The sequence below is a fragment of the Panthera pardus genome, unplaced genomic scaffold (assembly GCF_024362965.1).
Source record: "Panthera pardus isolate Hobbes unplaced genomic scaffold, ASM2436296v1 HiC_scaffold_10, whole genome shotgun sequence".
Classification (NCBI taxonomy): Eukaryota; Metazoa; Chordata; class Mammalia; order Carnivora; family Felidae; genus Panthera; species Panthera pardus.
In genome coordinates this window covers 51,891,832-51,919,504 of record NW_026526655.1, presented here as the reverse complement: position 1 = coordinate 51,919,504, position 27,673 = coordinate 51,891,832, and the positions used below count along the sequence as shown (strand labels likewise).

The following is a 27,673-nucleotide window of genomic DNA, read 5'->3' as shown; positions in this document are numbered from 1 at the left end:
ACCTGGGTGGGTCAGTTGGTTAAGCATCCAACTCTTGATTTCGGCTCAGATTGTGATCTCATGGTTGGTGGGATCAAGCCCCATCGCAGGCTCTGCACTGACAACACAGAGCTGCTTGGGATATTCACTCTCCCTCTCTCTCTGCTCCTCTCCTGCTTTCTCTCTCTCTCTCTCTCTCTCTCTCTCTCTTTCTCTCAAAATAAATAAAATTTAAAAATTAAAAAAAAAATAAAAGGAGTAAACTATACATGAATAATGTGGTTCACAGTAAGAGACAGGGAACTCTGTTATCCACAATCCCATCTATGCAGAATATATCTGGGAGATGAGAAGTGAAAAATGAACCAGTGCAGCTAAATTAGGTATCACAAAGTACATATATACCCTGTACAAGTATTATGGGCACAAAATAGATGATGAGCAATTGACAACATATTATTATAATATTCTACCGTGGTAATCATGATTTTTCACAGGTAGCTCTATTATTGAACTTTCAGAGGGAGGGTTATATTATCCATGCTCATGTGCAATGGGCAAAGATACCCCAATTTGGTCCTATTATAGAAATTACATTGTAGAAGTTCATTCTGCCAGTCATCATGTACAAAACACACAGAGATACACAGATTTCAAGGCCACAAAGGCAGAGCAGCTACTCACAATCACTCAATCCCTGCCCATGTCAGTAGAGAACACTGAAGGAAAGCAAACTCCTTCCTGATAAGACAGCTTTTAGAGTCTAAAATTGAGCAGTTGTAGACTGATAGAAAATGTCCTGGGAAACAGCAATAGAGGTCCTGATAGAAGAAAGAAATGTGAGCTCATACACATAAGGAGTTTAGACCAATTCTGCAAATGTGGGAGATTTTTAATGAAAGTTAGTTTTTATTATTATTGTTCTAGGAAAAGAACTTGGACACACCAAAGAATATCAGTCAAACCTGATATAGACAGTTTGAAGAATGTGTATAACAATTTTGAAACCTAGAAATGTAGAACCAAGGAGCATGTAAGAATGTTTTGTTTATTTAAAAGGATCAATTCCTTAGTAGACAAAGGAATTCAATCCTATTGAAGACCTTTTGTAGTTGATACCATGTTTAAGTAAAATCTGGGTAATCTGCATATGCAGTTATCGTTTAGTTTTACATTTGTCATGGTATAAAATTCCAGTTTAAGACTCTTTCAGGCATTATTATACCTGATAATATCTGGATGGACATAACTACAGCTGTTCAAGTTCTAGGGCCCACCTGGAGTGGGCAGATCAGATAAGCAGGCCACCTCATATAAAGCTGCCTTAAGATGCTTGTTGGGGCATGCTTATAGGACAGTCATACAATGAGTCATATATTCAAAGATGAGCTCTTCTAAGCCCTTATTCAAAATCCATTTAGTTCCCCTTTTTCTAATTTAACAACAAACACTTATTGAACTTCAAATACCCACAAGGCCAAGAATAAGTGTCTGCCCAGCCAGAGTAACTTTATACTCGTAAATGAAATGGCAAAAGTGTTGTGGGGAGCAATGAATGCCTTCAGGCCCCTGAATTAATACCTTTGCCTGAAGATCTGTGTGAGATGGAAAAATAAGTACAGTTGTCCATTAAAGATGATTTTATTTTTTGGATTTTGAATATATAATTCTTAGGTTTGTCAATCACTCCCTTTAAGAAGGAAATGCTGCTTTCCTGTTAGCTCTCACTTGACTCACCTGAACTTTTGAAAGCATTTATATACATTCTCTGCTAGTACATTGATTTAAAAAACTTTTTTTAAATAAAAGTTAATGACTCATCGGGTAATCTGTGTGACTTAAACACAATGGCAACCTGTGTAGGTGGTTATTGTGTGTCATATACTGTGCCTGTTGTGTATGTTTTTTCTAATTAGTCATACATCCTGAAGCAGTTAAAGATGTCTGTGGGAAGAAATATGAATTGCACTAGGACTACTCTTAGGCTGACCTATGGTGAACTTGAATGAGTAAAATACTCCCTGGAGAGAAAATTGCTCACTGTATAAGGTAGGTGTATTCATTTCTTTCAAGGCAACAGGATATATTTAGTATCAAAGAAAAGAGAGTTTATCAAATATATCCTGAGTGAGACCCTCTGGTGGTTTGTTGTTTTTCAGGCTCAGTTTCCTAACTTCTGAGATCTGTCTTGTAGAAAGAGAGTAGTCCAAACGCTGAAATTGATCAAGACCTCAAATTCTGTTCATGAAGTCTTCCTGGTGAAGAGATGAAAAGGAATTTAATTTAGATTTTGGTAAGCAGTCTAGGATAATTTTTAGAAAAACTGTAAGGCCATCAACTTGTATTTAATTTGACCTGATAAAATTTAATTACTCTCAGACAAAGCAAGCTGTTTCTAATTAGATTTGATGTGAAAAAATTAAAACACAGCATATTAACAAAGGAAAGTGATCTCCAGATAATAAAAGCCAGGAAAATTACATGTTGTACTTAAAGGAGTGGTCTGGAAAGAGCACTGACAGCTAAACAAAGGAAATTCAGTGTGGTAATGTAGGAGGAAAGGTGGCCAAAGAAAAGAATACTGTGTTAATGAGCTTCTGGGTCAGTGTCTAAGACTGTGGAGGGAAGTAAAGAATAAAACCTGAGCATTAGAAGAAAGTCTCGGTGATCTACAATCATCCCATTATACACAGATGAGGGAATAGGTCTCACATACTTAGGTGACTTGTCCAAAGACACAAAACATGACAACGTATTGCTGTTGAGGATGTAGGAAAACAAACAAGCTCTTATTGATCACTGGTAGAGATGCAAAACAGTTTGGCCATTTCAGAAGGCAATTTCTTACAATGCTAAACATAGTCTTACCACAGAATCCAGCAATTTTACTCCTAGGTATTTACCCAACTGATTAAAATATGTATGTCCACCAAAAAATAATGCATGTGAATATATGGAACAGCTTTATTCATAATCATCCAAACCTGGAAGAAACCAAGATATTCTTTAATAGATGAATGTATAAACCAAACAGTGAACATCCATACAATGGAATGTTATTCAATAATAAAAATAAATGATCTATCAAGCAACAAAAAGACATGGATGAATCTTAAGTACATATTATATCAAAGAAGTCAGTATGAAAGGCTAAATACTTTATGATTCCAATTATGATATTCTGGAAAAGGCAGAATTATAGAGACAGTTAAAAAGATCAGTGATTGCCAGGGGTTAAGGGAGAGAAGGAGAGCACTGAACAAGTGAAGCACAGGGGATATTTTAGAGTGATGAAACTCCTCTGCATGATACTATAATAGGTTCATGTCATTATACAAATGTCAAAATCCATCACAATGTACAGTATAGAGAGTGAACCTTAATGTATGCCAATTAAAGAAAACCATCTCGGGGGTCAGGGGAATCCCAGGATGGAATATGTGATGTGACAAAAGAATGTAACTGTATCACACAAATGTGTAACAACACAACAAATGTGTATTGCAAATATCACTGAAGGGGGGAGGAGAAAAGTTACTGACCTCTGTAACTTTGGAAATGAGTGGGGTCTGTTAAGACTTAAAAAAGCAAAGGAAACTGTATATAAGCACTGTACTCTAGTCGATGAAGTTGTTTCCTACAGCAGTACAAGTTAACAATTTTAATACCATTATATATGTGTGCTGGAATTGAACAATGGAGTAGATGATGGGTAACAGAACCCAGATTTCTCACTGTTGAAATGAGAGGTTACAGACAAGCAAGGGGAAGGGGTTAGAATAATCTATGTGGTAATAGATTAGAGTTGGGAATATTAGTATGAACTCATAGTGTAATATAGCTGCAGATGGTTATATATACAAATATTCCTAGATATGTGTATATACATGGGCTATTATTTACAGTAATGTCTCCTTACTCCATCAGCCTGGAGGGCTAGAAGCAAGGACACCCCAATAGCTGGACACCAAATACCCAGACCTTGGTTTCTCATACCATTCACAAATAAAAGGAATGAGAGCTTTCTGGAGAAATATCTGATTCTAGGACTAGAAATATATATAAGACTAGAACATCTTGCAGTGCCAGAAAGCATGGAACTATTCAGGAAACAAACAAATCAAAACAAAGCACAATGATATAATGATATAGGTATGTCAAAGGGACACAGAAGCCAACTGAAAGAGTTCCTAGTGGTAAAAACTAGGACAATCTGAGCAAAAAAATCATGTTGGATTATAATCCAAACTATAAAGTAATATCCATGAGTCAATATAGATACAAATAAATGATCGAATAAATAAGTAAATGAAAGAGAGAAACTCCAAATAATTTACATAGATATTCTGCCTTCAAGAAGGTAGAGCAAAACTCCCCTCATGTGCTCTATGCATAGGGACCTCCTTCCAAAGAGGATATGATAAAAGGTGAGGCAGAAGAGATTAACTTCACAATGAAGACACCTGACAAACACCATCTCAACTAGGTGTCAACAGTTAACATCAACAGTGATTTCAACATACTGTCATGTTGATAACATAAACCCTTGATATGATGTGATGAAAATAGCATTTCACCCTGACAGTCTTCCTTCCAAAAACATAATCCCAGGCTAATCATAAGAAAAACATCAGTCAATTCCTAATTGAGGGACATTCTATAAAATTCCTGACCATATGCCTCAAAAATACAGCAAAAACAGGTCTGAGAAACTACCACAGTCAAGATGAGTCTAAGGAGATATCGTGACTGAAATATAGTATCTTGGATGGCTTCCTGAAGCAGAAAAAGGACATTAGGTAAAAACTAAAGAATTCTCAATAATGTGTAAACTTTAGTTAATACAAATATGTCAATATTCGTTCATTAATTGTAACAAATGAGCTATACTTATGTAAGATGTTAATGGCAGAGGAAAGTGGGTGTGGGGTGTATAGAAACTCCCTATTACTCTTTGAAATTTTTCTTTAAAATTGTTCTAAAACTGATTCAAAGGTTTGTTTTAAAACTGTGTTGAGCAGAGTTTCAGAATGGAGTGAGTTTCACACATGTTTTCAGGAGAAATAGTGAGATATGTATTCAACAATGCCCAGAATCACAGGACTGACCATGTTGACCTTGCCAAAAGTCTTTAAATAATTTTTTGGAGATGGAAGGATAGACATTGTTTCAATAGGAACACACTGCTTTTTTAAAAAATGGAATTGCGAGACACTATTTTACTTTAATTTTTGGAAGACATTTATATCATTAAAAAGTAATATATTTTTAATACACACTTTAAACTGTTCCATGTTTCCACTTCACGTTGGTAACTAGCTGTCAACCAAGTACCAGTTTACAGCAGAGATCTCTTAACACTTTCTAAAATGCCAAATACTAAAGATAGGATTTCCGTCTTTGGTATTTTTCCAAACAAAAACTTTCTGAAATGCATACATTTTTCAATACATTCTGTTGTTCAGGGCCAAGTCATCCAGTTTTTAAATTCTTTATTCTTTACATTTCTCTTCCCCTCATCCTCTCTGCCAATCTCTCTTTAGACAGTAAAAGATTATTTTTATAAGGGGAAAGAAAAAAATCAAAGACTATCAAAAGATTATCCAAAATGTGCTTTCTGAATTATCTGTAGACTTGATTTTTGTCTCCTACTTAATGCAGTATCACCTGGCCATATTACATGTTTCCAGATGTCCAGGATGGAGAAGAATAAAGACTGTGACAGAAAGCAGTCCTGGCAAGTAGACAGCGTGGTCAGGGGTCTCCTGTCCTGTGTTTCATTTTAACTGAGTCACAAGCTTTGCTGATGGCCTTGGGTTTGTAGGCATCCCCAAAGATCTGCCTTAACTGTGTGCTCAGAACTGAGTCTGACTTCCACTGTGACCTGGTCATTAGATTGCTGGTATCTAATAAAATACTCTATCACCTTAGAAGAGGATGAATCATCAGTACATTTCCTTCCAAACCTAGAGCTTGCTTAAAGGCTTTGGCCTCAAACACTCCATTTATAAGCTTTTATAAGCTTTTACAAGTGTGAGAATCAGTGGCAAAGCCTTGGGACATTTAATGAATTTACAGTGTGTTTGAGAGTAAGAGAAACAAAGAGGTTTTTGCAAAAGTTGGCCTATCTGTAGCAGCAGTTCTGGTCAAATTCCAGGAGACCTCAACTAGATGATACACATACTTATTATCCCAAAGTTCCAATATTCTCAACTAACAAGCAACAGAGTCCCAGCTGAATGTACAACACAACACAATTATCTTTTACTTTCTGTTCTCTCTCTGTATTTATGTATGCATATGCTATACGTCAGTCTTTCAAACAAACTATTATTCAAAAACTTGTGCTAGCCTGTTCATATATCACTTTTCAACATCCTACTAGACCACCAATCACACTCTGATTCCATTGGCAAGTTTCCTTGTGTGTATGTGTGTGTGTTGACAGGGAACAGTTTATTTCAGAAATGATTCTTATTTTGTTGACATAATTTCAGACCTTTTGGTTAAAGGTGGGGGCAGTTGCTAGGGGAAAGGACTTATTTCCATCTGAAATGACACACCTAATAAGACAGGAAAAGTTATGATGAAGGGTGGAATTATTATAGCCAGATACCCAATGGGGCTCACATAGAAGATTGACTCTGCTTTCCCTCCATAGAGAGCATGGGCTGAGAAAGGCATCAAGTAGTTTTACTTGTGGAAATCATCTCCATGATGGATGGAAATCTGGGTATGTTAGAGGGTAAGAGAGTAAGGAGACTGGAGTGAATGGGATGTGTTCATGGTCATGCTTCTGCTTCATGATTCTTTACTTGGTTTAACATCTTTGTGTTACTTGAAAGGAAAAGGAAAATTTGGAAGAGTAAGATAGAAAAAATTGATGTCTATATTATTTTTCTGGGGCTGCCATAACAAAGCATAACCAATAAGATGGCTTAGAATAAAAAAAAAACATTGTCTCACAACTGTGGGGACCAGAAGTCTGAAATCAATGTGTCAACAGGGCCATGTTCCCTGTGAGGGCCCTAGGGAAGCATCTGATCCAGGCCTCTCTCCTAACTTCTGGTAGTTCCTTGGCTTTTGGTAGTAGAACTCCAATCTTCACATGCTGCTCCCTTGTCTGTGTGTCCAAATTCCCCCTTTTTATAAGGGCATCAGTCCTATCGGATTAGGGACCCACCCCAGTCCAGTATGACCTAATTTTAACTAATTAATCTGCAATAATCTTGTTTCCAATTCCTTCTTAGGAACTACGAATTAGGATTCCAACATATGAATTGGAAGGGGGCACCATTCAACTCATAACAACATAAAACCATATACAGGGACTTGACAATCGTCATGAAAATGGCTGTTCTTATAGTTGACGGTCTCTGTACTAAAAGTCTTCCCTCTTTGACTTGTGAAATAATTGAACTGGTCTTCTGGCCCAGGACGTGTGGAAATCATAACAATGGTATGGATTTGGACTGCATTAATTGTAAATATTTTCAAAAAGTAAATTGCCTTGTTAGAGATAACTCATTTGTTTATCAAAATGCTCATCATTCTTACTTCAATTGAAGTGCCTATCATTTCTTTTCATGTACTTCCAAAATGCTTCCCGAATAATTCTCCATCCTGATTTTCTCTCTAACCTGGTGAAATCTTTGAAAAGGGTTCAATGGAAGAGACTATGTGTGTAGTAATTTTATAGTTGGTAAATGTATTTAGGAGTGACTTACTTTATTTTTCTTTGATGCTTTAATCCTTGCTGAATTTCTGCATTTCTTGAAACTTGGGTAAAAATAATTTAGTTGTTTGGTATAAGAACATTTCAGAATTAATCCTGCATTGAATTAGATGTTCGAGAGCTGCCACCACATCTAACAGACTCCAGATGTCTGATTATACACAAGTTTTAGCAGACTCCAAATCCCTGATTATATACAAGTTTTAATAATAAGTTATTTTTATTCTGAAAAATGAATTCATCAAAGGTTTCCCTAGTGAACATTCTTATTGTTAATTAACAATAGAATGTAGCAAACAATAAAGAAAAAGTAAGGGCTGGGCAAAAGGGTTCAACTGTTACTTTTTTAAGAAAATAGAACCTGAATAGGAAGTGAATATGCTTTTTATTTTTTTAAACTTCACAAGAAACCCAGAATTCTGTCTTTTACCTCACTAACAAAAAGAATCTGAGAACATTGATATTTTCCAGATCCCAGAACAGATTCAGTGATAATTCTAAGCCTTAGACTTTTGGCATAGTTGAGGTTTTATGACAAGGTATTCTGGCAGGAGAGAGAAGACCCTAATTAGCAAAGTACCCTTGTTAACCTTTAAAGTACTGTCCTTTGGATCCTGTGAGATTTTTTAATAGATGCACATCATTTGTTTACATCATTTCAGTTCTATGACTTAATGTATTTCCAACACTGGCTTCAAGGCCTTACTTATTTATCCTCTAAATGAGCCTAGTGGAGAAGAAACCAAACAACATTGTGGAAAGTAATTTATTCCCTGAAAATCACTTCTGTCTAATTTTTCATAGGAAATGACTTAGTATTTCAGGCTTATCTTTTAATAATATATACTAAAGGATTGTCCATCAATGCTACATTTCCCTTTGGAGGTTCTGAATATGGGATGGCATTGTGAAATAAAATGGTATCCCACAATGTAGCCTACACTTCCCATTTCCTGGGTTTTGCATGGTTAAGAGGCTGAGGGTCAAACAAAGAGAGGAGAGAAATGAGGTACAGTAATATATGGAAAGGGCATATGATGTCTGGTCTGACCCTAGCTGCCCAAAGTTTGGAGAAACCTTAGCTGACCTACTCCATTGGAGGTCCAACAAGACACTGGCATTTACCTGCTTCAGATACAGACTTCAAAGATGGAGACAGGAGAGCCTGAATTTTGCCAAAGCATCTGCTCAGAGTGTTCCCTTTACATTTTGAGATGAGATAAATGGAGTTGCAAGTTAACTTGAATCATGTGTGTCAGAGGGGAAGCAAGGATTTGGTGGCCCTTAGGAGTTTCACTATTATACCAGGGAACTGTCAAGCACAGGGCCCTTACATTTGGCAATCAGTCTGAGTACGCTTTCCTTGTGTTGTCAGCTTGCCCAAGGAAGGCCTGAGTTATAGGCCACTAGACAACAGTTTGCAAATATACTAATTTCCCTTCAGCTATTAGTCCTTTAGGAACTCAGAATTTCTGAAATCACTAAAACTTCACAATCTGGAAACTATTACACACATTTCTATTTTTGTTTCCTTTACCTTATAGGGATAAGAAACCAAATGCATTTGGAGGGTTTTACCTCCATAGCATTTGCTGCTTAGACCCCATATGTTGTAATAGCAGAGAATATAGACAGAAGAAAATATCAAGAAAGAGAACAACCAATATTATTAGGTATTAGCCGTTACTGAGTGTTTCCTCTGTACTAGACATTGAATTAAGCACTGTATGTGTATTATTTTAGTTACACAACAGCCTGAGGTGGTCATTTTGAGAGGTTTAGGTGTCTGCTAGGTCACACAATTCTTTAGTGGTAGAACGGGATTCAAACCTAGAACTGTCTGATTACAGAGTCCAGTTCTTAACAACTGTGCTTTATTGGCTGCCATGCTTTGCTTCTGTTGTTCAGTTTGGGATGGAGGTAGAAGCATGGGAGGAAAATGAATGCTTACAGATCAACAAAACTAAAAAATGAGGGGCGCCTGGGTTGAGCATCCAACTTTGGCTCAGGGCATGATCTCACAGTTTGTGAGTTCAAGCCCCACGTTGGGCTCTGTGCTGACAGCTCAGAGCCTGGAGCCTACTTCGGATTCTGTGTCTCCCTCTCTCTCTCTGCCCCTCCCCTGCTTGTGCTCTATCTCTCTCTGTCTCTCTCTGTCTCTCAAAAATGAATAAAGTAAAAAAAAAAAATTTTTTTTTAACCTAAAAAATGATTAGAATGCATGTACCTTTACTTTGGCTGTAAATTGCTATTTTCTAGAGTCCTATGTTGTGACAACTCACTACCATGGTTCATGTGTGCATAATTACTAACATTGCTAAATCAAGCCAGGAGAACATGTTTTTGATGAATCAAAGTGTGAGATAAAGACGGCAGACTGGTTTCTGGCTCAAGAATCTCCTTGAGATATGTAACCTCATTCCCTTGGTCAACTTCGTTACTATGTATTTCCCGTCTGAAGGCCTCAGGACTGTTACACTGAATGGACTAGTTGATTATCATCTTCCCACTGACTGTAGGTTTGGTGCTTATGCTCTGCCCTAAAATATCCATAACTGATTTTATACCCTGAAGTCTGAGATCATGAAGACATGAGTTGGTACTGAACTTAGGTGGTGAACTCTGACCCAATTTGGCTGTAGGAACAAAAACAAATCTACAGTTTGGGAACTGAATGATAATTGGCCACTATATCACAAGTGGGAAATGCAAATTGGGTACCCTGAGATTATTTAGACCTCTGTATTCCATTAAAAGTAATTTTTATATGTGCTTTTCAGCAGTGCTTTTTAACTTTCATTTGACAGTAACCCAAATAAAGAATTAATTAAGAATAAATGAAAAGAAAAATACAAATCACATTCTATTACCAAAGACAAAAACTGCAACAAATCTACTATCATTCAAAATTTTTCTAGTTTTACTAGAGAGGGGTGTGTGTGTGTGTGTGTGTGTGTGTGTGTATGTGTATTTTACATAACCAAATATTAATATTTGTGCCATATAACTCAGCCCTTAATATTTGTTGAATAAAACATTCAATTAAATTCTGAGAGTTATTTTTAAGAGGAATTTTTTCAATGAACAAATATAGTTTTATCCCCATAATAAGATGTAAATTTCATAATAAAAGTATTGACTTTGAATCCAAATGCCATCTTAAGAGTAATTTGGCACCAACTCCACATTATTGAAAGAATATTAATGTGGTCAATTTGGTCAGGTACGCTTTATTCCTTAGGGCTTCTCTGAAGTGGTAAATATTTTGCCTGTTGATGGTAAGAACAATAATAACTGCTGACATTTGCTGAGTGCTTAGTTGTGTTAGGAAAAAGTTCTAATTGCTCCTCATTCATTAACTCATTTAACACTCACGAGAATAGCACAATTCTACCAAGGAATTAGAGGAAGAAATTAGAGTAGTTTCCCCTTGGTCAAATAGTTAATAAGTACTAGACCTGGGATATAGACCCAGCCAGTCTGGGTCCAAAGCCTTTGAGTTTTACTATTAGTCTTAAAGAAGGCAATCTTTAATTCCGATTATAGCATGATTTCCCTTTTTGAATTTTTCATTTTAATCCATCATTAGTCAACTTGAGTATACTTTCAAGCAACTTTTTTCAATAAGTAATGATTGGTATATATTTACAAGTCTATGTTTTATATTTAATATATTTTTAACTGCAAGTAACAGAAAAAATCACTCAAACTGGCTTAAGCCAGTAGTCTCAAACTTCAGCCTGCATTGGAAATCATCTGAGGGACTTCTGAACACACACGTTGCTGAGCCCACCCCAAGTTTCTGATTCCATGGGTCTGACATAGAGCTCTAGAATTTGCATTTCTAAGTTCCCAGGTGAGGCTGATGCTTGTGGTGTGGGACCATACTTTGAGAAAATTTATTGGCTATAGAAGTCAAGATTCAGCTGTTAGGTTGGCTTAATCCAATTTCTCAGCATATTTCTTAGGTGTTATCTCCTCTGTGTCTCTGCCTAATCTTCAAACAGTAGCAAGATGATTGCAGCCATTTTAATTCTTGAATCTGTGTATAAAAATATCTGAGAGGGGTGCCTGGGTGGCTCAGTGGGTTAAGCATCGGACTTTGGCTCAGGTTATGATCTCACAGTCTGTGAGTTCGAGCCCCGCGTCGGGCTCTGTGCTGACAGCTCAGAGCCTGGAGCCTGCTTCAGATTCTGTGTCTCCCTCTCTCTCTCTCTGCCCCTCCCCTGCTCATGCTCTGTCTCTCTCTGTCTCAAAAATAAATAAAAACATTTAAAAATTTTTAAACAAAATATACGAGAAAAAAGAACTCTACTCTTCCAGCAATTTTTTTTTTTTTTTTTTTTTTTTTTTTTTAAGAATAAGGATATTTCTTTACCAAAGCCTATAGAAAATTTCTTTGGGTCCTGACCTAAATTAGATCACCTCTTTATTCTTGAATAAATTCTACTGGTCAGGGGAGCACTGTTTGCTGATTGGCTTAGGAGTGTGTTCCTGAACCAATCACAGTCAACAAGCATGGCCTGCCTGTAAGATCATTTAAGAACTACCCTGGAACATCGGGAATTGTAATCTTTAGATGGAGGAAGAGAACTTTGCTATTTTACCTTCTTTTCTATTGTTTTGGTTCAAAGCACATTAAAAAAGACACTTAAAGGGGCACCTGGGTGGCTCAGTGGGTTAAGCATCCAACTTCAGCTCAGGTCATTCTCTCAGTCTGTGAGTTTGAGCCCCGCATCTGGCTCTGTGCTGACAGCTCAGATCCTGGAGCCTGCTTCACATTCTGTGTCTCTCTCTGCCTCTCCCCAACTTGTGCTCTCTCTCTTTCTCTCTCTCTCAAAAATAAATAAACATTATCAAAATTTAAAAAGACAAAGAAAAGTTTTCTTTTAGGAGAAATCTTCAGAATCTATCTTTGGAAAATTGTAGACTATAAAATTTTGCATTCCAAGGTCAACTTTAAAGCTAATATTTTATGTTCACATATTAATAATAATATAACAAGGGGTGCCTGGGTGGCTCAGTTGGTCAAGCATCCATCCGACTTTGGCTTAGGTCATGATCTCATGGTTTGTGAGCTCAAGCCCCATGTGGGGCTCTGTGCTGACAGCTCAGAGCCCAGAGCCTGCTTTGGATTCTGTGTCTCCCTCTCTGTCCCTCCCTGATTTGTGCTCTGTCTGTCTCTGTCTCAAAAATAAACAAACACTTAAAAAATATTTAAAACAAACAAAGGTTGCTAATAATCACTTAAAATTAGAAAAGTAATATAACAATATAACAATTGTAGAACATGTGTATGTATTTTTAAACAGTACCTTTAACACATAATACTGAATGAGATTTTTTTTTCCTAAATAAAATAGGTAGCTGTCTATGTCTCAAGTCTCATTGTAGTTATGAAGAGGGTATCTGGGATATGCCAAAAACTATATTTCACATGCATTATCTAATTTTATCTACTTGGCAGCCTTAATAATAGGTAGTATTATTATCTGTGTTTTGCAGATAAGGATTATATAGTGCTTATACTACAGTATTATATAACAATACATATTGTCTACTCTAACTGAAATGAATATAATGATGCATTTTTCTTGATAACCATACAATGCATGCCTCTATATAATATATATTACTTATTTGTTTTAAAAACTACCTCTGTAAAGTACCTATCAAAAGCAATAATTAAAGTTAAGGGAGATATGCTGATGTATGTAGCTGTTTTCATATCTAATTTAATTAAATTTAACTGTATATTTAAGTGTTTATTATGCACAAGACATCATGTATAAAAAATACACATAGTATATCTATGAAAGAGAGAGGTGGGGGAGTGAGGGAAGGAGAAGAGATAATATCCATAAAGCTCTTAATATAATGCCTGGCTCATGCTCACATTAAATGCCCCATAACAATGTTAGCTGTTATTTGCTACTTTTATTTAATTTAATATAACAGATTTTTATTAGGAACTCTAAGCTGTGAAGTGCTGTTCAAAGAAATGAGTATATATTCATAAATACAAACATTAAACACCATATATTAAACTCTAACCCCTTTAGCATAGACTGTTCTTAATATACTCATTACAGAGGCAATTTCTGAAGCAAATTAGTCGTGTAACTTGTTTCTTGATAACAGCACAGAGAGTTATGACTGCCAAAATCAACAGTAAATTTCAAAGGCTTTCAGGCTCTCTGTAACAAAGGCTGAGTAAGCCATGAGTCACAATCAGGAAACTTCTATTTGAGGGCCTTATTATCTTTCTTCATATCTGGGGTGTGGGAAAGACTGGTAGCAGTGGGCAGCACGCAGGGGAGGAGTTCCGTTCTGTTTCCAGGGCCACAAAGTGAGTGAGAAGAACATAGTAAAAGTTCTCCTTCTGTAGTTTTTTTTCTGATTCAAGGGAGCCCCCAGGATGCATATACAGTGGTCTGAAAACATATTCAGGATAATGGAACTGTGCTGGAATTTATAATCTATTCAAGTCTGTGGTTAAGTCTGTCACGCCTCATCACCCAGAAGTAAACCAGACTGTCTTGCATCTAGTCACTTTGGAGTGCTTGCTGCTTCTGTCTACATGTTTTGTTTATTTTGGAGGCGGGAAGGAGAGACTGTGTTTCTAAGGCTCAACTTTGAACCTGCCTATGATATAAATGAAAGAGAATGGTTTTCCAGTTGCCTAGAAAGGGTTCAAGTTGTGGCTGTCAAATACTTGTTGTGTGCCTTGGGCAATGCCTTAATTTTTCTATACTGTAAGTTTTCTGTCTTTTAAAAGAGTGATATTACCTCCCTAGTGGATTTGTTGTAAAAAAAATAATAGTAATAAGTTAGATTGCAAATGAAAAAAAGAGTCATCACAGCTGGCACATAGTGGTCTCTCAAAAAAATAAAAATAAAAATAAAAATAAAAATAAAAAACTTAGTGAGTTGGTGCTATGCTAAATGTCTATTTTATTTAAGACAACCATATTACGTAATTTATAGTCCAAGGACATTTTTTCCAGAGTGAAAGGGTCACTATTAATAATTAGCCCAGGATAGCAAGCCAAACAAAGACTGTCTTGAGCAAATCGGAAGGTGTGCTCACTCCAATTACAATCATGTTGCTTTGTTGATAGGGCTAAAGGGAGGAGTCAGAACTCCTTATCTCTTGATATAACTTTGCAATCATTTACATTTTGTATTGTTGTTGGCACGAAAGGCCCAAGATTCCTCTCAGACACTTCATGGTTATTCGTCATTGGATCATGAAAACAACATAGTCTGTGGTAAGTGGTATAATAGAAAAAAGAAAGGGTAGGACCCAGTTTTCTCCTTCCCCTATTCTACCCACTTTCCCCCTCAGCTGAAGAAAACCCAGCTCTACTTCTTGCCCAAGTAGCCACTGAAATGCTTAGAACCACAAGAATAGCACCCACCCATCCCACCCCCACCCCCCCAACATCACAGAAATATCCCTGGATTTGATGGGTTAAGAGTGGGAAGAAATCTTTCATAAATTTTGCTTTGGAATCCTATAATTAACAATTGCCATGATCTGGAAAGTATCTCTTCCTTTCTGTTTCTATTTAATCCAAAATATATTTTGATGACATACTAGATGGCATTCAAGACACTGACTAAATTTGGTGGCAGGGGAATGTGGTTATACACCCTGCTTTAAATTCCCATTTGAGAGGGGATAGATAATCTTGCTACATACCTGGTGAAAGACCGTTTAAACTGAGAATAAAAAAGAGAATAAAAAGTGACAATTTTAAATACTTTTTACATTTTATAAAACTTCAATTTTTAAACACAGAAGGCATATGGTGTGTAAAATACATGCATGAAAAATCTGACATTACCTATTTTTTACTTTGAACACTGATTCTGAACTATATTAACTTTTACTGTTAAATCTTAACTTTTCTAATAAACTAAAGGCAGGTACTTTGAGCCTTATCCAAGAAATTATTTACCATGTAGGTTCTACCATCTGCATATTAGGAAAGAGATATTGAAGAAGTTAAATCCAGACCGGCAACGCCAATAGGTTGAGCACTGCTTCATGGACACCTGGCAAATTTCCTGGTCACAAAAGTACACCTGGGAAGATATTTTATTTGTTCATTTGTTCATTCATTCATAAGAATTTATTATGTTGCTAGTAAGTGCCATGTTCAAGGCCAGATACTGAAGATTCAAGTATGGTCACTGCCATCCCAGGGTGAGGTCCAGTGAGGCAGATAGCAATGCTATAAGTAATCACTATAAAATGAAACCCAGTATTAATGATAGAGGGAAACTCAAGGCACTGTGGGAAACTATAGTGTTCCAGGGAACATGGAAAGGTCTCTGAGTATGGAATCTGTTAAGCTGAGTAGGGTGAGTATGAACAACCATTTTATAATGGAAATGATGTCCAAGGCAGGAGGGACAATCTGTGAGAGATAAGAGAGAGCTTGGTATAAGGATCTAGTGATAGACTACTACAGCTAGAATAAAGATAGTCAATATGCTGGAGAGGTGAGCAGGGGCCAAATTGCAGAGGCTTTGTATATTAGGAGTTCAAACTTTATCCAGTAGGTAGTTGGGAAGCCATTGAAAGGTTTTATGTAGAAGGCTAACACTCAGATATGCATTTTATATAGATAAATTCTGGCTGCAAGAGAACAGTTGGAGAATTATACAATGGTCATGATCAAAATTAATAGCAGTTTCTACAAAGATGTTGTCAGTGGAAATGGAGAAATTTAGAAAGGAGTATTAACAGGATTTGCTGATTAACTGGACGCAGAGAGTGAAGTAAAAGATGCCTAGGTTTTGGCTTAGAAACCTGATTGAATGGTGATATCTTTAAATGTATATAGACAGAATATTTAAGGAGAAGTGGGTTTGCAGGGTGGTGATACTGCATTCCATTTTTGACAAGTTGAGTTTGAGTTTGAAATATCCTTGATATATTCAAGTAGAGGTGTCAAACACAGAGTTGATTGCCTAGGTCAGGAGCTCAGAGAGCAATGTGAACCATATTTAGAGATTTTGGATTCATTAGCATATAAATGGCCTTTGAAGCTCTGGGAGTAGATGAGACACCCTGAAGAAAGTGGGTAGAATGAGAGAATATGAGGGTCAAAAATAGACTCCTCTCATTACATCAACATGTAAAAGAGGAGGAAGGCTGCTCTTGCATTTCTCTGGCAGGAAAATGAGTTTTTTCAAAAGGCTCCAGGAAACAGGCAGCATATGACCCACAAGTGATAATAAGATAAAGTATCTGATATTGTGTTCTGGGTTAGATTCCAACTCAAGAAAACATCTCTTGGGCTTCTCTGGATGTGAAGAAGACTCACAGCCTGACTATCTCACTAATGTTATTACAGTTTCTTTGCTTTTCCTTCCCTTCTTTGGTAATGCTCTATCTAGGACATGCTTCCCTGGTAACATGCCAGGCATAAGCAGCTTGAAGACTGCCCCCACTTTATTCTTAGATAATATTCTCACTCAGATTATAGAAAAAGGAAGTTTTATGATAGGAGTGGTTGGGAAATAAAGTATATGTTTACTCTGGCCATGAACTATAATTAGAAAGGTCCAAAATACTATAAGTAGCAATTCAATACTCACTTTTCTCAAGAATCTCATAAAACTTAATTAATGAATGCAAAGGTCCTGACAAAAATTTTAAAATGTACACTGATGATGAAATGCATGCTCCTATTTCCTTGTGTTTCTAGTCTGCATCACATCCACTTGTACATGTGTTCATTCTAAGAGATAGATCTTAGATTCACAGCATCTTAAATCTGAAAGGAGCTCAAAGAGAACCTCTCACTCAGCCCTCTCTCCCCTGGCCCTGTGCCCACTTCTAGATAAGGAAACTGTTGTGCAGGGATGATGGCACCTAGAACTCCCATTTACGTGTTGCTATATATTTAAACAATAGTGTTTACATTCAAGGGAATATTATATATTACACTGGTGAAGATCCCAGGCTCTTGGAACTGATTGTCTGGGTCTGACAATCAAACGAGCTTTGGGCAAATTACTTAGTCCCTCAGTTCTTTTGTTTCTGCATCTACGAAGTCACCTTTTATAGTATCTACTCATGGGCATTGGTAGACAATTATCCATAGGTTTCTTGTGATTCTGGCTGTCTTTTGAGCAGACACGCTGACTACCTTTGTTCTGGACTACATTTTTTTTTAATGTTTATTTATTTTTGAGAGACAGAGAGAAAGAGAATGACCAGGGGAGGGGCAGAGAGAGAGGGAGACACAGAATCTGAAGCAGGTTCTACGCTCTGAACTGTCAGCACAGAGTCTGACATGGGGCTCGAACCCACGAACTGCGAGATCATGACCTGACCCGAAGTCAGATGCTTAACAGACTGAGCCACCCAGGCACCCCATGTTCTGGACTACCTCTTTAAAAATGTTTGTATAGACAACAGCCTTGAAGGTTATGGTGTCTACCTCAGGACAAAGAGCAAGCTTGCTTACTATCCAACAAAATAAAGATGACTCCCTCTGGAGGTATGTTTCCTTCCCATTATAAAAGATTTGGGTTCCCTTATTTCAGGATTCTTCTCCCACACTACGACCCATCACCTGGAGGCATCGCCTGGACCTCAGAGAACCGATGCAGATGCTGACAGTCTAGCTGTTAATATTTATGTTAATAATTAATAAAGGCCTGCATCTGTGACTCAGGAGGCTCACATCTTCTGCCAATGGCCATGTAATTGTGTCAGGCTAACACATTAGCTTCCAAGTAGTATAAAATCTCAGACCCTTAACAATTCTTGACAATACATTTCTATAAGAATGGAGTAAAGCAAGTAAACATAAAAAGCCTGAAAGAGTATCTGGCACATAAAGACTAAAGACTGAGTAAATATTGGTTGTTAATATCAATATATAGTTACACTTGCCAAATGCACATGGTTTATTCATGGGCAAAGCCAAGACTAGAATCCATATATGTAAAAACTCAGTCTAATATTCTTTTTTACCACTTCATTCTAACAACCTCTTTCCCCCTAACATTACATTTTCTGCATATTTAACTTACAATTAATATTGACAATAAGGTAATTGAAGAGGAAGAATTAAGAATTTATACCAGCTTATTTGGTGAAAATGTTAAAATTAGTATGAGAGAAACAATAAGTCTGGTGATCAGACATCAGAGCATTAAAGTATTATTTTAAGAGAAAAGTGGCCAAAACCATGGTAAGCCCTGATACATCCAAAAAAACTAATGTTCTTGGAAATACATTATGAGCAAAATATTATAAAGTTTGAAAATTCCTTAATGACAATGAACATTTTACTATGTATATTTTTATCTATGAAAATCTACTATGTTTTTGTTAAAGGCTCAAAGTGAATTTCTAAAATGTATATATGCCACAGACAGAATCTCTGAAAATAATGACTCCCTACACCAATGGTTGGATTTTGAAATATCCCCTAAGACATTTTCTACAAATCATGGTTTAAGATTTAGTACCCGTATCACCACTGGAATAAAGAATAATATTAATCAAATACTTGCTTTATAGCATTCATACTTAGTATTTTACATGTTTTCTTTAATGAATCCTTACAACAATCCCATGGGAGAGAAATTATTAGTAACTTCATTTAATGATGAGAAAATTATGCACAGAAAATAATTTACTCAAGTTTATATAGCTAGTAAGATCTAATGGACCAAACTGAACTAAGGTCTGATGAGTAGTGATCCTGTTCTATTAAGTACTAATTACACTGCTATAAATCTTTAGTTAGATTTACCAAGGAAATGAATATGGTGAAATTAAATGTTAAAATTAAGACACTAGGGGCTCCTGGGTGGCTCAGTGGGTTGAGTGTCAGACTTGATTTTGGCTCAGCTCATGATCTCACAGTTCCTGAGATTGAGCCCCGCATCGTCCTCAGGCTCTACACTGACAGCTGGGAGCTTGCTTGGGATTCTCTCTCTCTCTCTCTCTCTCTCTCTCTCTCTGTCTCTCTCTCTGTCTCTCTCTCTCTCTCTCTCTCTTTCTCTCTCATTCTCTCTCTCTGCCCTGCTCCTGCTCACATGCTCACTCGTTTGTGCACATGTGTGCACTCTCTCTTTCTCTCTCTCAAAACAAATAAACTTAAAAAAATTGTTTTTAATTAGGAAACTAGACTTTTCACAAAACCATAAAAAACAATTCAATAGACCAATAATTGCAAATCACAAATCAGTCCTACCCCTTCCATAAGCTACTGTCAAGAAGCCTGCGTTCTAACTCTGTTCTCTTGGATGGAATGTAAAATTTTTCAAGAAACAACACTTACCTAATTCAATATTTAAAAAAATAATTTTTTTAAAATCCGTCTTCTTCCAGAGACCCTTACAGATGGTACTTTTACCATGAATACAAACATTACAAGAAGATAATCAACTTTTAAAAAGTTATTTCCCTCACTCTAACTCCCCCTGCTTTTCTACTCACACACTTGACATCATGTTTTCAAAATCATGAGGTTAACATTAATTTGTAGTGTGACTAATGTCTGAGTTACAATGTTCTTAAAAAATTCAAGTTTTCTCCATTATTGTCAACTCATTTCTAGTTATTTCTCTTTTTGATTTGCTTAGTTCATTGAAGCTCTTTTCTGGGGCCTTTTTTCCGTATGTCTCCTATGCTATTTCCAGAGTTCTGTTTTCTATCTTTAAGTCTGTCAAACATAGTAGCTCCATTTTTTTTAAAACAACGTTTCACCTGTTCTTTCTCTTTTCTACATTGTACTTTATACTTTTGAAAATCAGTGTGGCCTTTTTCATTCATGATCAACATTTGCTATAACAGCTTTCCCTGAAACAAAAGGAAATAACTAGAACAAACAACATGCTGAATGATCAGGATGTGGCGACTAAACCTAGCCTGATTCCCAACTGGAGTACTTGGCCACCTACTTTATGTAATTTTAGGGATTTGAAAACCCCACAGGTCTCCAGATTTTCAGATACTGATTTACCATGATCCTTGTTCATCATCAGTTTGAAGAGGTAGGGCCTTATCTTTACTTGGCCATTGCTAAAAAAACAAAACAAAACAAAAACATAATCATAAATAATTATTGTTAGAAAAATTACTTGTCAAGTTGGGCTCTAAGGACAGGATATTTCACCATGCTACAAGGAAACAAGTAAGGAAGTAAGAAAAGAACATCTCAGGGGTGAGATCTCTCTAGTGGCAGAACACAGGAGGGCACCATGCTAGAGAGGTCTGAGTTCCACAGGATATGGGAAACTTAGAAGACATTATTTGTCTCCCCATGTGTCAAACAATGGGGCAAGCACCGAGGGAATGATAAAATGAAAGACATAGGCTCTGCTTTTAAATCACTTCCCATCTCACTGTGGAGATCAAGCCCACAACCCAGGTAGAACACTGTATGTAATTATGTTTTGTATGGGCAAGACTATGAAGAGTTCAAAGACATTAAATTCATTAGGATTACTAACTGCATTCTCTCGACACAACAATGACAATTTAAAGAGAAGATGGGATGAACACTGGGTGTTGTATGGAAACCAATTTGACAATAAACTTCATATATTGAAAATAAATAAATAAATAAATAAATAAATAAATAAATAAATAAAAGATGGAGAGTATTCATAGAAGGAGATGGGTTGGCATCCCACCCCACTGATAGAGGGGTTCTATGGAAGGAATTACCAAAAGATTAGGCAAAAATATTTTTAAGCACATTTGGCTTTAAGATGGGGACATCTTAAAATGGGAGATGTGGAGTCCATGTGAAAAACCATGCCTCACACAAAACATCTGTAATTCAATTTCTATTTATGTAAAAAAAAAAGTCAAATGGAATTTGTTTGTTATTCTCCTAATTCATGATGTTTGACTCCACTGAGTTATAGCAGATATGATCTACAAGCATCTATTAAGTACCAATGTTGGAATGGTACTGAAGACTGAATTAATAGAACCCCATGAACTCTGTTTTTGCCCTATAGATAATTATAATATTGTAACTTAAGGAAATATTGATAGTAGAAATATCATTGGCACATTCTTTTAAGATGGTTGAAAAGGACTGTCCTATGCTGAAGCACCTGTGTTTTCACTGACTTCTTTGTTCCTCACCCTTCTCTTCTCAAACTTCCTATTTCTTCTCAAACTTCCTGAATGAATCTTGGCAGAAAGTTTAGTGAGTCTAAGAGATGGTAAAAGGATGTGGGAAACCCTAAGTTTGGCTTTTTTGAATCCTGAAGAAATACTTCTTTAAGGAGTAAAGGCCAACTCTATTCTTCAAAACATTTCACAGATAACTGCCAATGGCATTTATGTTACAACACAACCAGAGTTTTCAATGTGAAATAACTCAATTCATTAGAAGCAGTATTTCAAAAGAATAAGAACTAAAGGATTTAGAGAACTTAGACCCATTCCCAATAACTCAAACAGCCTTATTTTTCTCTTGGAGAAGTCATTACCAACACTGTCATTAGAGGAATCTACCCTTATTTATTTAAAAACAAAATTGACCTGAAAAATGGAGTGAAAATTACAAGAAGCAAATGCAGCTCTTCTCAATTTTGATTTTTATTTTACTGTTTAGTGTAGAATTTTGGAAAACCTCTGGATTCAGTGGAATGAAGAATCTTACAGTGTAATGAAGTCTACAAGAACACAATTGAATTGAAAATAAATTACTAGCTAATAGGGAGTCATCTACAATTTTAACTTTGGAGGTAAATGAGGCATGATGCTATTGTTATTCTACTTGTTATTTAGGTTTTTTTCCTTAGTGAAAATATGTTGAATAAGAATTTTTTTTTTATTATGAACGCTTTGGTATTATTTACATAATTTGCTGGGACTTGGAATTTTATGGAAACAAATAGTCTTTCACCAGTTCTTGATTTTTTTTTAAGATTTTATTTTTAAGTAATCCCTACACCCAATGAGGGGCTTGAACTCACAACCCTGAGATCAAAAGTCATGCACTCTATCAACTGAGCCAGCTAGTTGGTACCCCACCAGTACCCCACCAGTTCCTGCTTTGAAAATATGTATTCCTTTAAAGCTCACTTGAGAATTTAAGATCTTATTCACTAGTGTTCTTCAGGATACTTTGAAGAAAACATTGTTGTATGAATCCATAAAAAGTATTAGCATAGCTAATAGCTGGGTATTTTACAAATATTTATATTTTATGAAAATTCAAGCGTACTTGAAATTTATTTTTTTTCATTTTCTTTCTTTTTTTTTTTAATGTTTATTCATTTTTGAGAGACAGAGACAGAGAGCAAGTCGGGGAGGGGCAGAGTGAGGAAGACACAGAATCCGAAGCAGGCTCCAGGTTCCAAACTTTCAGCACAGAACCTGACATGGGGCTTGAACTCACGAACTACAAGATCCTGACCTGAGCTGAAGTTGGACGCTCAACCGACTGTGCCACCCAGGCGTCCTCACATTTTCTTTTCTTAAGCAGACAATTCTGTGTTGAAAAGTATAAGACTACAAAGATCAGAGCAATATATCAAGGGAGAAGGGTGTCTACATGTTTAAGTGTGGGAAAAGACTCTGTGGATGTTTTCTCTAGACATTAAAGAGATGATATGTTAGACAGTTCCTGGTACATGGCTAGAGCTTTGATGTATTGTTTTTGGTTAACTGATACACTAAGGATATGGTTGCCCTTCACAGTCAGAAGTAAACATAGGATGTGAAAAGTAAATAAAGTCTGAAAGAGCAACTTGTACTAGAGCATTTAATATTCTTTCTCTGTTAGCACCATTCCCCACCCCAGTCTGTTTTATAAATACCTATAGTATGGTCAAGCATCAAGAGGAGGAAATAATGGGACATCTGAACATGGGAAAAGAGAAAAGATGAGATCTGAAGTGGGGGTGGGGCTCAGAGTTGGAAGCAAAAGCGTGCTTTGTCAGTTAACTACTTGGGGGGAAGTGGTACAATCCATGGGACCAAAAAAAAAAAAAAAAAAAAAAAAAGAAAGAAAGAAAAAAGAAAAAGAAAAAAGAAAGATAACAGAAAAGTAGAACTGGAATTTAGGGCTTGGATCCAAATTGTACACATAACTGGCTTCTCCAATATCAGCTCCGTGTTCCCAGTTTATGAATAAGAAGAGGGCACCCAATCATTACTCATTGTGTGGTAGCTAGAATTCTGAGGATGTGAAGTAGTGACTACCTCCTGATACTGTGTAGCTCTAAACTCTTTGCTCACGTGCTTTTTTAGGATCCCTAGGAGAGTAGAGGGGCCCCTTCTGTGGTAAAGTTAGCTGTTCTAGAATAACTGGGGATTGCTAATTATTGTTATAAACTATCAATAAAGCGTAATAAAGAATTCCTTTGGGCAGAGCCTTTGGAAAACAGGCTTCGAATGGCAGCCTTATAACTAATGGGATATGTGAAATATTAGGTAACAGTCTGTACATATCAATGGCCTCTTTTAATAAGTCAATCTCTACTGATGTCCTGCTGTTAAGATTAAAGGACACCAAATATATGCAAGACTTTGAGAAGAATGAGGCCCAAGGTTTATATTTGAATTATAGAATTTATTTTATGCTTAGTGTGGAAAAAGCCTCAGCCAAGGTAGCTGTGTATAAATTCTGAATTATATACCATGAGAAAAGTAAATCTTAAGGTTCTACGCCCATATTTATTTGCAGGAGGTTTGGGGCAATAGGGAGAAGAGCAGGATATGGGAAAGGGACCCAGTGAAATGACAGTGAAGAAGACCAAGGATTCTTCTTATCTGAGTCTCTGTATCTCTCTCTTTTTAAGTTTGTTTGTTTGTTTGTTTGTTTGTTTGTTTGTTTAGAGAGGTTGTGGGGGAAGGGAGTGCACATGAGCGGGGTAGGGGCAGAGAGAGAGAATCCTAAGCAGGCTCTGCACTATCAGTGCAGAGCCTGATGTGGGGCTGGAACCCAGGAACCGTGTGGCCATGACCTGAGCTGAAATCAAGTCAGACACTTAACCAAGTGAGCCACCCAGGCACCCCACTTATGTGAATCTCTTAAACATTACCCCGGATTATACTTCTGTTTTTTACATTAAAATAAAATGGATCTTTAAGAGGACCTTTCTTCCTTATGACATAATTACTTACATCAATGTCTCTTTTCCCTTATTTACTTATAAACTCCTTGCAGAAGTAATGTGTCATATTTTCTACCTATATAAGACAGTACAGAGCTTTGCACACACAGATATTCATAAAACGTCTGGTGAATGAACACTATCTGTTGATTTTCCAGCTGTTATATAAAGCTGAAGTTCTATTCACATGTTATCAATGATAGCTGTGGCAGCAGATAATAAAAAGAGCTTTGATAGGTGGTTCTGAGTGGCATGGCTTCTTTTTCCAAAGAAGTGCTTTGAAAGGCAAACATTTCAATAACTGCCTAAAAATTCATCACTTATATCTGGCCATTGACCAAATTTCTCTGAATTTTTAAAAAAAAACACTCACAAAGTATATGTTCCTCAATATACAGAGCCTATTCCTCAGTAATAGAGCCTAGGTTTCATCCTCTGAAGGACAAAGGATGCCAGTTTTTAGAAGTGTATTTGAAATAGCTTCTTATGTAATTATAGATGTAAAATTGTATCTTCTAGCTCAAAGAGAACTGTTGCAAGAAAAACAGCCACTTCGTTTGTCTAGAATGTCAGGGTCATTATTTTTATGGGAGGCTTTTGAGAAACACTAATTTGTGGAAGAAAAGCATCGCAGAAGGCAAATTTGACAGTTTAAATTCTCATGCCCAGATTGTTCTAGGGATCATAGTTAATTGAAAGATAATGAAAGGCTAAATGCAGCTTTGTTTAACTACTTACAGAGCCAGTGAAGTGATTCTGAGTCTGATTTTCACAATCTGAAAGATGAAAATGTACTATGCTGTAGACAGAAAAATGCAGAGTAATTGAGAGATTATGAAATGCTGATGGGCATCCCAACAACATTCTAGTGTAGTTTCAACTGGTTCTAGACTCTTAGAATAAGCAAAATCCCTTCCCACACTGATAAACACATACTTGTATATAGCATTCCATCTTTGAGGCAGACTTAAATAGTATGTTAGTTTATTATTGTCTGGAAAGTGATGCCAATGAAAAACTGCCAATCTGGCCCTTTTAAAGAAATAAAAACCTAATCTGGTCTCAAAGTCAATCATTTTTCTTAGGTTTAACAACTAATTTTAACAACTAAAACCATTTTGTGCACAAACCTCAAGAAATGGAATCTGTCATTTACACTGCAGAGGAGTTTCAAGAACACAAGTTCAGCTGTGAAAAACTGTGAAAAACTGTAAACATCAGGACGTAGATTGCTTTATACTACCAGGATAATTTATTTTTGAGGGTTTTTTTGGGGGGTAGAGAGAATATTTTGAGTAGCAATCTGTTATTACTGGCCCTTGCCTAACACCTCCTTGATGTCAATAAAAAAGATGTTCTTTGGGAACATTTACGTTTGGAGAGAAATTGAAACTAGTTTGTCTTATGTGGACCAATCAGGGTCAATCAGCCTGAATCTGAGAAATAGACTTGAATATAGGCCTTGCTAACGCCATGGAACTATTTCCAATGCTAGAAGGCCCTGACAGGTTAGAGAATGAGCTCTGTGAAGGAGAATGTCTTGGTATCACTCATAGAGCTTCTGTGCAAGAGGATTTCATAACCCAGAATCTACTTTTCTGAAGAAAATTATCATTGATACACACCTACCAAAACGAAGGTGCTAAAAATTGTTAGTTCAGTGAATGAGTAAGTGAATGAACAGGACAGTTTTATATAGTCAACCCAGATATACAATGAAATTTATTTGTATTTATTGACTTTCTGTGTCCTCTCTTATGTAGTCTGGGAATTTATGCACTACGGTAACATTGTAAAGACCAACTATTTCAAATTTTAAATACCTTATTTAAAAATAGGATTTTACAAATATTGATTATGATAATTGTCATTTGAATACTAAATTTTATATATGCTGCTAAGTCTTATATATGTATTAATTCTTTTTGTACACACAAAGAACCAATGGGGTCAGTATTAGCATCCCCATTTTATACCAGAAACAGAAGCTCAGAACAGTAAGTCATACATTCAAATGAATGTCATCACAGTCAGGGAGTCTGATTCCAAGGCTCACATTCTTAACCTCTAAATTGCAACATGAACACAATCAGTGAATATTTCAAACTTTTTTGAGACATACAAATTAATGTAGATCCCCCTGTGACTAAATATACACATGCACATTGAAATGTTATTTCCAAGGCATGTAGATAGACATACACATAGCCAACTCCTGCCCTTAGTATGAATCCCATGTTTACTCACAAAAACACCATACTTAAGAACGAGAAAAATCTGGGGCGCCTGGGTGGCTCAGTTGGTTGAGCATCCAATTTCAGCTCAGGTCATGATCTCGCGGTTTGTGAGTTCGGGCCCCGCATCAGGCTCTGTGTGGACAGCTCAGAGACTGGAGCCTGCTTCTGATTCTGTGTTTCCCTCTCTCTCTGCCCCTCCCCCACACATGGTCTGTCTCTCTCTGCCTCTCAAAATAAAGAAAACCAATAAAAAAAATTTTTTTTTAAAGAACCAGAAAAATCTACAAATCATGTAGAGATATGGGAAGAAATATGAAAATTACAGTAAGTAGACTTCTAAAGTCTTTACCATAGAAATAAACAAGCATTGAGAGAAAAAAATATGTTTGTACCTTTATGGCTCACCTGTGAATAAAATTTACTTGCTTAAAAAAAATAGAGAGAAGGTTTGGCACAATATTTTAGAGCAATTATATATTCTGTAACAAGTAGTTTGGAGTTTACTGCACCAAAACTTCAAACATAACATCTCTTCTTAAATATTAGCAAAATGAAATTATAAAAGATTTATTTTCCCCTTGATTTTTTCCCTTCTTCCTCC

General features: G+C 36.4%; 1 protein-coding gene across 1 annotated transcript in view; it reads right to left on the bottom strand.

The window, feature by feature from the left end:
• Window positions 1-27,673, bottom strand: part of LOC109269625 (uncharacterized) — a 114,915-nt gene that overhangs the window by 19,043 nt on the left and 68,199 nt on the right. The gene's annotated exons all lie outside the window — the stretch shown is intronic.